A 14,489-nucleotide genomic window follows, 5' to 3' on the forward strand; every position below is an offset into this window, starting at 1 on the left:
GGGAGGTACCTATAAAGAAATTTCCTAAAGCATTTTATATGTGTTATTCAGTACAAAGATGTAAGTACCTATGTACTTGATTATTTTCAAAGGTAGGTTTGATAAGCCAAGTCAAACTTAAATACATTTGACCCGCCTCAAATCAACCCTTAAATATGTAAATAAGACCAACAATACATAAAAGACATGTGCCTGTTGATCAGATGTTGAGCATTGTATCATTGAATATATATGTATGAAAATACAAACCAAAGCAAAAAAAGTACAAATGTACATACATATATACATATTCAATAATACTCCAATTAAAGGCAGACATGTATAAAAAGCTTGGTCGCTTTGATGCTGTGGCAGTAGCTTAAGTTATTAATAAAACAACTTGTCGCTTTCCGCGTTATGAAGCGACCAAATCAATTATGGCAATCCGCGTATACGGCCATGGATATGTAAATATCAATGCTCGTAGCAATTAGCCGACGAAATACAATAGGCACGAGCCAAATTATGTGTCGTCGGTGGTTAAAAGTGTTGCCGTTTATACCTTTAATAACTCACAGCTAAAAGGGGAATTTATTATAAAATTAAAATAAACGAATTTATTGCTCTTTTGCGAAATAATGTTATATTTCTTCGCAAAATTACTTTAATTTATTTCGCCGCTCCAATATATTAATTTTTGTCTATGAAAATAATGTAAAATTCTTACTTTGTACTGACATGTGATAAACAAGTCAGCATATACAGTATGATGTCACAGTGCGAATTCGGGCCAGAAACGGGTAAAACACCACTCTTATGTAGCAACTGCAACACAGTTGCTGGAAATTTGGCTGCGTGACTGCGCGAACAATTTTTCGGCAGAATATGATAGGGGGTTTCAAATAGCAAATAAAAATGTCCATAAGCTGTGACAACTCGGCAATTCAGGATATGAGAAAATTATTTGCAATAATTTATATGAATAATGGATGGAAATTTTTAGATTATATTGCTAATATGTTAGTGGACATTTACTAGGCAATATCTGTGCATGTTTATTTGCATTTTTTACTACCATATTAGTACTTTCATACAGGCTTATAAATAGTTTGGTATTATTTCAAAGGAAAAGTGCGGGGTTATGAAAGTAGTTATGCTCGTCATAATGAATACCCCCAATATGCATCGAAGTTGGAATTTATAAAATCGCAAAAATTTGTCTTTTGACGATTTTATCAAATGCCATGTTGCCGAATTGCAAAATTCTATCATCAATTTGGACAACTTAAGAAGAAGCATTTATGAATGAAAAATCAAGAGGAAGCTAGTTTTCAAGATTTTGCGATTTACATGCAAAACATGAGCATACATATGTACATATGTATGTGTGCTTGTGCGTATGGTTGGATGGTTGAAGTGAATTTTGTTTTGTTTGTCAACATGTGAATATAAAAATATTTCTTAGCTTACATATGAACATAGATTTGTACATATGCTTGTGCGTAAGAATAGTTTTTGTAGGAAGTGGTTGATTGAAACAGTTTGTCTTTTATTTGAACATGTGAATGTACAAACATTTGTTAGCTTATGCATGGATATATTGGTATCAATGAAGTGGGTGGGAAATGGGGGTGTAGGCTGATCTTTAGTTTAGGAATATATGTGTGTACATATATACCAATCTAGGTTTGTTTATACCCACTCACCATTTAGGTGATTAAATTTTCAAATTCCCTACATAGCAATATAATTTGATTACTCTTTCTGACAAAATAATGAGTAACCATACAATTGAACAAAAGAAATAATCAAATATGAATACTTTAGATGATCAAACACTGAATATATTTTTTCAACCACATTTTGGAATCATATTTGAATCAAATGTGTTTACTTTAGGAGATCAAAAATTTATAATAATTTTTAATTCAGCTTTCTGAATCTTTTTTGACTATGTTTGTTGACTGAATAATGTATTTTATACTTGTCAAAATATTTCTTTACATCGGAGCTGCTCAACCCCTATACACTTGTAGCACTTTTGTTTTTGTTTTGCCCTGAATCATAGGCACAGATTCAAATTCGCACTTTGAATATAAAAAAAAACAAGTAAGGACAGGACTGTCTTCGTCTGTGCCGAAGACTTCAACCTTCCAAGCATCATAATTTATTTACAAAAAATCAGAGAATTAAATTTGCAATATACTTGCTCTGATCAGAGAATTTTTTGGTAACAGACGAACAGAGAAAATCGTTAAGAGAATTTTCTGTTACGTCTTGCACCCTGTTAAGTTAACATGAATTTGGAGAATAGTGGTGAAGTGCAAGACGTGTCACATGCAAATGGATCGTAAGCAGTGGATGCCAAAATAACGCCTTCTCATTGTGTTTAAATTCTCTGCTAAAACATTTGGAAGGAAAATGGAAATGCATAAAAACATAAAATTATGCCGGTCAACCAACCCTTGGCGCATCCAATGCACTCAGACACAAATACAACATACATAATAATTTGGATAAACAAAGATCAGCAGTAAAAGTCGCCAAACTAAGCGCTGCTACTAATTGGGACTTTTCTCTACATACTTACGACACACCAACGCACGCCCCAAGCAGAAGCCGAAAGCATCAAACGAGGCCAACGCACCATCAAAACCAAGTGACAGCGAACATACGCATAAACACAAATGATCGAATTCGATAGGTAAAGCAAAGACTGGAAAACACGGCAGGCATACAACAAGCGTACGTACGAGATTTGGCACATTGTTCGCTATGTATATTAGGGCTTCCTAAAATTGGGATATGAAATGCCGAGATAGCGGATCGTCATACATGATCGAAAATATACATATATGTATGTATATATACCGATGTACCACCATATGTATGATAATGGAAAGAGGAAAATCGCATGTTAGCATTTAAGCGTATGTATGTACCAATAGAATACAGCGAAAGTAGCGTTAAACTAGAATTCGATTTTTGGATTTCCAACTTTTATAATTGTTATTGTAAAATTACTGACTGCCTGCGTGCAGTCCTACATAATTTTATAACTGAGGAATTATTACAATGAATTGTTTTTAGGAAATAACTGTCCACCGGCGTACAAAATCGTATATAAGGGCGGCAAATTAGCTTGTAAGATCAGAAGCTAGGAGATAGGCATACGAGTCAGTGGGCTTCTACCACTGACCAACACGACCTGAAGGTTTCTACTTCATTTCGTGGATTATTTTATATTCAGTAGGAGGTTTCTACTCCAACTGACGGAGAGCTAGCAGAGGGGTTCTACCTCAGCTACTCTTATTTAGACAGGGACAAAGAATAGGAGTAGCCCTTAAGGATATCGATCCTTTTTTTAATAAACTTTATAACGTTTTTCAGAACTCCTTCGTCTATTTATTTTCATCGGAATAGGTTCCCCCACCAAATATAGGAACCCTGGACGGACTGGGCATACCTCAGCAGGAATTAGTCCGTCACATATGGCGCCCGAGCAGGCTTAAATAAAATCAAGGAAATCATCAAGGCTTTACATAAAGGAAGGTAACAAGGATATACGGAAGGCAAAGCAACGAAGGCTAAGCAGACAAACTAACAAGGAAAGATACGCAAATAAGAAAATGGTAAAGGTATCATGGGTATATTATCTGACCCGAGAGGAGCTGGTAAGTTACCACTCGGAGTTCGAGCTGGATGATACGGGAACGGTAGACGAACTAAGGAAGCGATTGGCGGCGTTCGTACAGGCAGAAAAGGACAACGAGAAATGGCGTGATCGGCTTACAGAACTAGCTCTACAACATGCAAGGACGACATCTAATCTAAACAAACCACAGGCAAGTAGTCGTTCGACATCTCCAAGCGCTACGAGAACGGATGACGAGAATACAACCGGCGCACCCATCCAACACGAGGTCCCACAACCACCACTATATGCGATGCAACAGCCAGGCACATACGCAACCACTATAGACCGGGTAAGAAAATGGGGTTTAAAATACGACGGGGGCAAGGATCCTCTAGGGTTCATAGAACGCGTGGAAGAACTGGCAGAAGGATACGAAATAAACGTCAACTCGATACCACGAGCATTGCCGGAGCTACTCAAAGACAAAGCGTTGGTTTGGTACCGAAATAATAATCGGAGTTGGAAAGAGTGGGACTCATTCAAAAAAGATTTCCTAAAATTTTTCCTCAGCTCCAGATATTTTGAACAGTTGGACGACGAGATACGGGCACGCATGCAAAGACCAGGAGAGAAGTTTAAGGATTATGTGCTAGCACTACAAGGGCTGATGCGACATGCCGCCTACACCGAAGACCAAAAGCTAAACCGCATATACAGGAACTCCCGCAGAGAAATCCAGCTGTATGTTAAAAGAGGCGAGGTCAGCAGCCTGGAAGAATTGGTAAGTTTGGTAGAAGATTATGAAAATATTACCCCTGACAGAGATCCGATGCGACCAACGGCAAGACCATTTGTACCAAGGCGCCCAGAAGAACGTTACCAATATATACAGGCAGAGGAGCGGGAACAGCAGACAGAGAAACAACCATCCCAGAAATCAGACCCGGCACCAAGATACATCGATACAAACACGGCGTGCAGACGATGCGGAGGAGGCGGCCATGTCGCATACGGTTGCCGTAGCGCTCGCATCGAATTCTGCTGGACATGCGGAAAAGTAGGCACACTCACACGAAATTGTTGTAGACGAACGCAGGGAAACGGCCAGAGACCTCATTGGCACCGAGGAGTGGGGTCTCCCCAAACGCAACCTCGGGAAAACTAAACACGTTAAGACATACAAAGGGCCGGATCTTGGCGAATATTACGGTGAATGGCGAAGAGGTAGTAGCAGCAATCGACACAGGGGCGACGCGAAGCTTTGTAAGTGGAACATTGGCAAGAAGGCTGAAGACAGGTATATTCAAGGCGATAGAAACACGAGTGATACTGGGAGATGGCAAACCTAAGACGATCATAGAAGCGGTAGATGTAGAAGTGAGAATGAGTAACCAAGTGCTGCGAAATGAAATGCTAATCCTACCAGGACTAGTCGACGAAGTGGTGCTTGGAACGGATTACCTAGCGAAGGTGAACATGGAGATGAGATGCGGAGGACAAACTCTAACCTTGAACACAAACAATCAGGAGGAGGATGCGGTCACTTGTACAACAATGGTCGAAAGTAGAAACGAAAGTAGTCACAAAGATAACAGCCTAAAAGTTGCGAACACAGACGAGTCGGTGAGTAAATTTCTCAACAAAGAATTACAGATGTTCCAGGAAATGTCAGGTGTATCCAACGTGGCCACGCACAAGATAGTGATGAAAGACGACCGCCCCATAAAACAAAGATATTACCCGAAGAATCCCAAGATGCAAGAGATTATTAATAAGGAAATCGATGAGCTTATCGAGAAAGGTTGCATCGAACCTTCTAGAAGTCCGCACAGCGCACCAATAGTTTTGGCAAGGAAGAAAAATGGTAAGTGGAGACTGTGCGTAGATTACCGCCAACTAAACGCAAGGTCAGTACCAGACGCATACCCGTTACCCCGTATCCAACACATCCTGGATAGATTGAGAAGTGCTCGGTTTATCAGCAGCCTCGATTTGAAAAACGGATATTGGCAAATCCCCATGGAAGAAAACAGCAAACAATACACCGCATTCACTGTACCCGGACGTGGGCTATATCAATGGAAAGTAATGCCGTTCGGTCTGCACTCAGCCCCAGCAACTTTCCAGAGAGCACTCGATCACGTTATAGGACCAGAGTTGGAACCTTACGCATTCGCATATCTAGATGACATCATCATTACGAGCAAAACATTGGAAGAACACATAAGACACCTGGCGGAAGTATTTCAACGGCTGCGAGGAGCAAACCTTAAGATAAACCCGGAAAAATGTGAGTTTTTTAAGAAAAGTTTAAAGTATCTAGGTCATGTCGTTAGCGAGGAAGGCATTCACACGGACCCGGACAAGATAGCAGCCATCAAAGAGTTGACACCGCCAAACAATTTACGCGAACTACGAAGATTCCTAGGAGTGGTATCGTGGTACAGGAGATTCGTCTCAGACTTTTCACAAGTTTCACACCCGTTGACGTCAATGCTAAAGAAAGGAAGGAAGTGGAAGTGGTCGCAAGAGCAGCAGTCGGCATTCGAAGCATTAAAAGCCGCACTCACCCAAGCACCTGTACTAGCTTGCCCAGATTTTTCGAAGAAGTTTTGCCTACAGACGGATGCAAGCGATTTTGGCCTCGGAGCAGTGCTCACCTAAGGATCAGGCAGCGAAGAACGAGTGATTGCTTACGCGAGTCGCCGACTTAACAAGGCAGAAACAAATTATTCCCCGACAGAGAAAGAATGTTTGGCAATAGTGTGGGCGATAAGGAAGATGAGACCCTACCTAGAGGGATACACGTTCACGGTAATCACAGACCACCTAGCTCTAAAATGGTTAAACGCAATAGACAGTCCGACGGGACGGATTGCTAGATGGGCACTAGAACTACAACAATACTCATTCGACGTACAGTACCGGAAAGGAAAGCTAAACGTGGTGGCAAATGCACTTTCGAGACAGCCGATGGACGAGCAACTAACTACGTTGACAGTAGAGCAAGGCAAAGACGAGTGCAAGTGGCTAAAAGCGAAGATTACAGAGGTAAGAAAGGCTCCGGAGAAATTCCCAGACTATGTGATCGAGGACGGAAAGCTCTACAGGAGAATAGAGAGTCAAGTTGATGGTGAAGACGCAGTACCCTGGAAGCTATGTGTACCGACCCTACAGAGACGCAGAGTGCTGGCGGAAATTCATGACACACCAAGCGCAGGACACATGGGCGTTCGAAAATCTATTGCACGAGCGACGACACGATATTACTGGCCCGGAATGTTCAGAGACGTAAGAAAGTACGTACAGCAATGTCATGGATGTCAGGTATACAAACCTAGTCAACAACAGGCCGCGGGTAAGATGTTAACTAAAATTCCAGAAGAACCGTGGGCAACAGTGTGTGCAGACTTTGTTGGTCCAATGCCACGCTCAAAACATGGTAATACAATGGCATTAGTTTTCGTTGACAGATTTTCAAAATGGGTGGAGATAATGGCAATTAGAAAGGCAACAACAGAAAGCGTAGTACGAGGATTTAGAGAGAGAATTTTGGCACGATTTGGCATTCCAAAGGTATTAATCACAGACAACGGAGCGCAGTTCGTGAGCAAACGTTTTAAGAAGTATTTGGAGGAGCTGGGCGTAAAACACCAGCTGACAGCACCATACACACCGCAGGAGAATCCGACAGAAAGAGCGAACCGCAACATCAAGAGGATGATAGCACAGTTTTCAGGGATAGAGCAGAGAACATGGGACGAGCTTATACCAGAGATAACACTCGCATTAAACACAAGCGTATGCGAATCGACAGGGTATAGTCCAGCATATGTAGTACAAGGCAGAGAACCAAGGATTCCCAATAGCCTTTACGACGAGCATACATTCGGTACAGGTGAGAGAGTAGCTAATCCAGCCGAGAAATCAATGAAGATGAAGGAGATATTCGAGATGGTACGACGGAAGCAAGAGCGAGCATCAGCGGAGCAAGCAAAGCATTATAATTTAAGAAGAAGGCAATGGCGACCGGCTATAGGCGACCTAGTGCTGGTAAAGGAGCATCAGCTGTCAAAAGCGGTGGATAACTTTGCAGCCAAACTAGCGCCCAGGTACAGTGGACCCCATCGGGTAACGAACTTTGTATCACCAGTGATCGTAGAGCTAGACAAAGTTTTCAGAGGAAGGAGGAGGACAGCCCACTTAAGTGAGCTGAAAGCATACCACGCAACCGACGCCGCCGACAACAATGAATCCAGAAAGCAAAGGCATGAACAGAAGAGCGCTAGTGAAGACCAAATCCCGTCAACATCGTCCAATCGAACAAGAAACAATATCCCCGAGGTACAACAACAGAGAGAGAACAGCGAGGTAGCCATCTGTGGTACGCTCACACGAGTCAGCGAAGAGACCGAGAGACAACACGAAGAGGACCAAAGTCCGAGCCAACAACTGATAGTATATAAAGACGCTCAAGTGCAAAACAATACGGAGAATCAGGCACGAACATTTCCAGAAAATCAGGTACAGGTCACTCGAGGAACCCAAGTACAGATCGCCAAAGGACCGATACCTGTAGCAAGATTACACCTAGGAAGACAGTTTGCTATAGCAGCCCTAAATGAACACACACCCAGAGACAACTCCGGAATAACGGATTATTACGTGAGATTCTACTGCAACTCGAATCAAATCGGTAGTAACGTACACGCCCAACCGCAACAGTATCAAATCATACACGAAGAAATTTCATTTCAAGAAGTACCCGAACTTCGGATCAACCACTGAAGCGCGGTAAACTCTACCCACAATTACATAATCACATAAATATACCCTGTAACTAGGCTCATGATATACCACATTTTTTTTTTAAATCCACCATATACGGTGAGAGCACCCTAAGGAAAATCCACCAGTTTCTTATTTACAGTATAGACTGGAGTCACACACCGCCGATGGGAAGGGAAGCAAAACGCCAACAACGAACAACGACAGCGAAGTATTAAGCCGTATGGCCAGCGAGGTCAACGGCAGCCTCAACAAACACAACGACGACAGCGAAATATTAAGCCGTATGGACAGTAAGGTCAACGGCAGCCTCAACGACAACAACAACCATGACGACAGCGACGACGAAGGCAGTATGAGCGAACACTCTTCCGAGTACGGATCACACGCACCGGCACGGTGACCGTAAGCTTCGCTGCGGTAGGTGAGGGGGGAGTGTGAGGATCCCAAAACCGAGGGTTTTGTACCCTCACAACATATACCTATTTTTCATTTTTTCTTACATACATGTTATACAAGAATTGAATTTAACTCTGAATTTAACATTTATACATTTTTATGACATGAATTATACCTTTATGAATTACACGTCAAAACAAATACATGCGGTCGCATATTGAATTATTATTTACTAGATTGAAGGATAAACCAGACTTGCGCACTTTTGCACGCAAGCACAATATTTACATTTTTCGCCCACATAAGTTTCAAATATAGGTCACCCTAACATACACTAAAACATTTGGAAGGAAAATGGAAATGCATAAAAACATAAAATTATGCCGGTCAACCAACCCTTGGCGCATCCAATGCACTCAGACACAAATACAACATACATAATAATTTGGATAAACAAAGATCAGCAGTAAAAGTCGCCAAACTAAGCGCTGCTACTAATTGGGACTTTTCTCTACATACTTACGACACACCAACGCACGCCCCAAGCAGAAGCCGAAAGCATCAAACGAGGCCAACGCACCATCAAAACCAAGTGACAGCGAACATACGCATAAACACAAATGATCGAATTCGATAGGTAAAGCAAAGACTGGAAAACACGGCAGGCATACAACAAGCGTACGTACGAGATTTGGCACATTGTTCGCTATGTATATTAGGGCTTCCTAAAATTGGGATATGAAATGCCGAGATAGCGGATCGTCATACATGATCGAAAATATACATATATGTATGTATATATACCGATGTACCACCATATGTATGATAATGGAAAGAGGAAAATCGCATGTTAGCATTTAAGCGTATGTATGTACCAATAGAATACAGCGAAAGTAGCGTTAAACTAGAATTCGATTTTTGGATTTCCAACTTTTATAATTGTTATTGTAAAATTACTGACTGCCTGCGTGCAGTCCTACATAATTTTATAACTGAGGAATTATTACAATGAATTGTTTTTAGGAAATAAGTGTCCACCGGCGTACAAAATCGTATATAAGGGCGGCAAATTAGCTTGTAAGATCAGAAGCTAGGAGATAGGCATACGAGTCAGTGGGCTTCTACCACTGACCAACACGACCTGAAGGTTTCTACTTCATTTCGTGGATTATTTTATATTCAGTAGGAGGTTTCTACTCCAACTGACGGAGAGCTAGCAGAGGGGTTCTACCTCAGCTACTCTTATTTAGACAGGGACAAAGAATAGGAGTAGCCCTTAAGGATATCGATCCTTTTTTTAATAAACTTTATAACGTTTTTCAGAACTCCTTCGTCTATTTATTTTCATCGGAATAGGTTCCCCCACCAAATATAGGAACCCTGGACGGACTGGGCATACCTCAGCAGGAATTAGTCCGTCACAGTATTTAGTTCAGTACTACAATGGCTCAACTATATGGTTGGCTCATCTCACCAGCTGATTTTATTTTTTTTCATTTCACTGGAGTAGGGATTGTCAGAAGGAGATGGCAAACTTAAAAAGAAACCAACGAATTTACAACATTTTCTTACTACTTATATATGCTGCTCAGTTGTTTTATGTTTTCATTCCATTCCATTCGTCTAACATTAACACGCAAATTTTGGCAATTTGAACAAAGGTATGTTATTGATGTAGAGATGAGGCAACTATATAGTTGAGCCATGAGTGCAACCAACTCAAAAGTGGTTAACTGTCAAAAAATCTACTACAGAAAACGAAACGAACAGAACCGCTATACGGATCAGAAATTGAACCAGATAAATATCAGGATCACAACGTTGTTGTTGCATTTGCATGTTAAATTTCTATCCGTATCTCGCTCAAGTCTCAATGGAACGTAACTCTTATAAAAGCAACGAATGGTGGAGAATGTGGCAGAAGCTAGTGAAGTAGTCATGGTTCAATTATATGGTTGGCTAATCTCATCAGCTGATTTTATTTATTTCATTGCATGGCCGAAGGGATTGTCAAAAGGAGATGGCAAACTCATAATGAAACCAACACAATGGAAACATTTTCTTACACATACAAAAACTGCTAAGTTTTATGTTTCCATTCCTTACCATTCGCACCAACACCAATACACAGATTTTGACAATTTGAACAGACATATTTTGTTACTTTACAGATGAGCCAACCTGTATATAGTTGAACCATGATTTGAACAGACATATTTTGTTGCTTTACAGATGAGCCAACCATATAATTGAACCATGGAAGTAGTAGAACATTGTTTACTATATAGTTTGGCAGCTTAATTCGAGGTTATGTTGCGAATAGACTGGAAGGCACTCGCAGGCCGTGAAAATAGACACTCGAATGGAGTGGAATGAAGAACAGTAGGAACCAGAGTTGCATTGGATCAATCATTGCATCAATATTTATTTATTTATTTATTTGTTAGTCTACAAATTTTACAATTAATCAGACTAAATATGAATGAACGAATGAATATAAATGCGGATTACAGTGTAAAATTAACAAGCATACATAGTGAACAAAATTATATTATAAAATATGTATATACATATATTATTGAATCAGTTGTCGGGAAGGACTGTGATGCCGAGCAACGGAATTGATTATCAGTGCTGTCGGAATGGACGTGATTTCGAGCAGATGATGTACATTTAACACACAATAGTAGGGCTGCGATGTGTGGGAGGTCGGAAAGGTCGTGATTCCAAGCCACCCGCCCAAAGTAATTATTGATTATTAGTGCTGTCGGAATGGACGTGATTTCCAGCAGCTGATGTATATTTAACACACAATGAGTAGGGCTGTGATGTGTGGGAGGTTGGAAAGGACGTGATTCCAAGCCACCCGCACAAAGTAACTATTGATTATTAGTGCTGTCGGAATGGGCGTGATTTCGAGCAGCTGATGTATATTTAACACACAATGAGTAGGGCTGCAATGTGTGGGAGGTTGGAAAGGACGTGATTCCAAGCCACCCGCCCAAAGTAACTGGAGCAGGTGACAGATTTAGTTTAACATGTGATTTTGAAACAGTTATGAGTTCGAGGCAGTGAGTATATATTTTTTTATACTGTAAAGTGTGTCGCACGTATCAATATTATTACAGTGATTATTGGAATCTTGACACAGACAACGAAGAGGTTCATGCATTCAAGTGGGAAGAATATAAATCCTTTACAGACAGCCGCTTTGCTGCCCTCCCTATCCCGACTGATGCCCGCCAAGGGGAGCGCGCCTTCCGTAAGGTCATTAAATCCGCCTCGGCACATTTCATTCCCGCCGGGAGAATTCCCGAAATCCGGCCCCACTTCCCGGCGGAGGCCGCAAACTTAGCGAGAGAACGTGACCTTATAAGACAGCTTGATCCAGGCGACCCCCAAATAAGGGATATAAACCAATGCATCAGATTGCTTGTGGATGAACACAAGCGAGCGAAATGGGAGGAGCACCTAAGAGGTTGTAACCTCTCTACCGGTGTAGGTAAACTTTGGTCCACCGTAAAGTCCCTATCGAATCCAACTAAGCACAAAGACAAAGCTTTCATCGCCTTTGGCGAGAAAGTGCTGTCGGACGCGAAAAAATGCGCGAGCGCTTTCTGCCGGCAATATATAATGCATCCTACGGTCGACAACGATAGACGGAGAGCCAATAGACACGCACATAAACACAAATTCAGCGCGTCACCAATCACCATCACCGCTAAAGAGGTTGAGGACGCCATTGGTCGTGCTAAACCATCCAAAGCAGTGGGCCCAGACGGCATAGCCATGCCGAAAAGACTAGGGAAAGAGGGTTTCAAATATTTAGCGCATGTCTTCAATCTGTCTCTTTCCACCTTTGTCATACCTGAGAAATGGAAAATGGCCAAGGTGGTCCCGCTACTAAAGCCTGGGAAACCAGCTAACATAGGTGAGTCGTATCGTCCGATATCTCTCCTATCGCCAGTGGCAAAGACGCTTGAAGCCATTTTGCTCCCTTATTTCCAAGCAAATTTGCAGCTAGCCCCTCATCAGCATGGCTTCAGAAAACTCCATAGCACTACCACCGCGCTAAATGCCATTAGCACCCAGATAAATTGCGGTTTAAATCAATACCCCCACCATAGAACAGTACTCGTAGCGCTAGACCTATCAAAAGCTTTCGATACGGTCAACCATGGCTCGTTACTGCAGAACCTGGAAGGGTCCACCCTTCCCCCATGTCTTAAAAGATGGACCGCAAATTATCTGGGTGGTCGGCAGGCATAGGTGCAATTTAGAAACGAAGCATCAAAACCAAGGAGAATTAAACAAGGGGTGCCACAGGGTGGTGTCCTATCCCCACTTTGATTAATTTCTACATATCTAAGCTACCTTCACCACCGAAAGGAGTCACAATCGTTTCCTACGCCGATGACTGCACAATAATGGCCACAGGCCCAGGCCCAAAGATCGATGCGCTATGCAATAAAATAAACGGCTACCTCCCTGATCTCTCCAGTTTTTTCGCCTCGCGAAACCTTTCATTATCACCGACTAAATCTTCCGCGACCTTATTTACAACATGGACGCCCCAAATGGCGACCATTTTGAACATCCATGTCGATGGCACTACGCTTACGACTGTCCTACACACCAAAATCTTGGGTGTGACGTTTGATCAGGGTCTAAATTTTGGTGAGCACGCAGCCGCAATTGTTCCGAGAATTCAGAGCCGTAACAAAATCCTCAAATCCCTCGCTGGAAGTACTTGGGAAAAGATAAAGAAACGCTCATGACTACATACAAAGCAATTAGCCAGCCGTTACGTGCTACGCGTCACCCAGAAACCTGGGCATCCCAACAGACATCTGATTGATGAACCAGCACCGCCTAGGGGCTTAAGGAGTCATCTCCGTAAGCATTTTGAGTAAATACGGCACCTGAGAACCCAGCCGTATGAAGTGAAAAAACACAAGCAGGTCCTTGGTGAACTCCATAAACAGGCGTCGGACTTTATGCCGGGAATTGCCCGGTGAATCCAGTGCTTAACGAAAATTATCCAAAACTTGCGGAAGAGGAACGCATACTCCCCAGGGAAACGCGTGTCACTCTCGCCCAACTTCGTTCTGGATACTGTAACAGGTTAAATCTTACCTATCCAGAATCAACCCCGACATACAAAATTTATGCCCTGCTTGCAACGTGTCCCCACATGACAACAACCATCTCTTCAATTGTAATGTGGAACCTACGCCTCTAAAACCCCTTTCCTTATGGTCCACCCCTGTTGAAACGGCAAGTTTTCTTGGACTCCCGTTAGAGGATATTGATGACAATTTGTGATCGGTCGCGGCTATTAGGTGGGGCGAGCATTGCTACAACAACAACAACGGGTTCATGCATTTGAAAATTCGATCTACATGCATTTAAATATAGCGGTTGGAAATACCGAGAGGGCCTAAAAGGGACATTAAACATCATCTCGCCAAGCAGAAATGGACTGTTTATCATCCCCCTTAATAGTTTTACTATAAATAAAACGCCAAGCATCTCCCTACGGCTCTGTAGTGAAGGCAGCTGTAAAAGTTTTAACCGGCTGCAGGTAGGCGGTAGGTTCCTTGATGGATCCCAGGGCAAATGATTTAAAGCAAAGAGCAAAAATTGCTTCTGGACCGATTCCAATTTTTCGCTATTAATCTGATTA

At 42.1% G+C, this 14,489-nt stretch overlaps 1 protein-coding gene across 1 annotated transcript in view; it reads left to right on the top strand.

The window, feature by feature from the left end:
* Positions 1–14,489, top strand: part of Pi3K92E (phosphatidylinositol 3-kinase 92E) — a 97,140-nt gene that overhangs the window by 16,687 nt on the left and 65,964 nt on the right. The window lies entirely within an intron of this gene.

This window comes from Eurosta solidaginis, chromosome 1 (assembly GCF_040869045.1).
Source record: "Eurosta solidaginis isolate ZX-2024a chromosome 1, ASM4086904v1, whole genome shotgun sequence".
Classification (NCBI taxonomy): domain Eukaryota; kingdom Metazoa; phylum Arthropoda; class Insecta; order Diptera; family Tephritidae; genus Eurosta; species Eurosta solidaginis.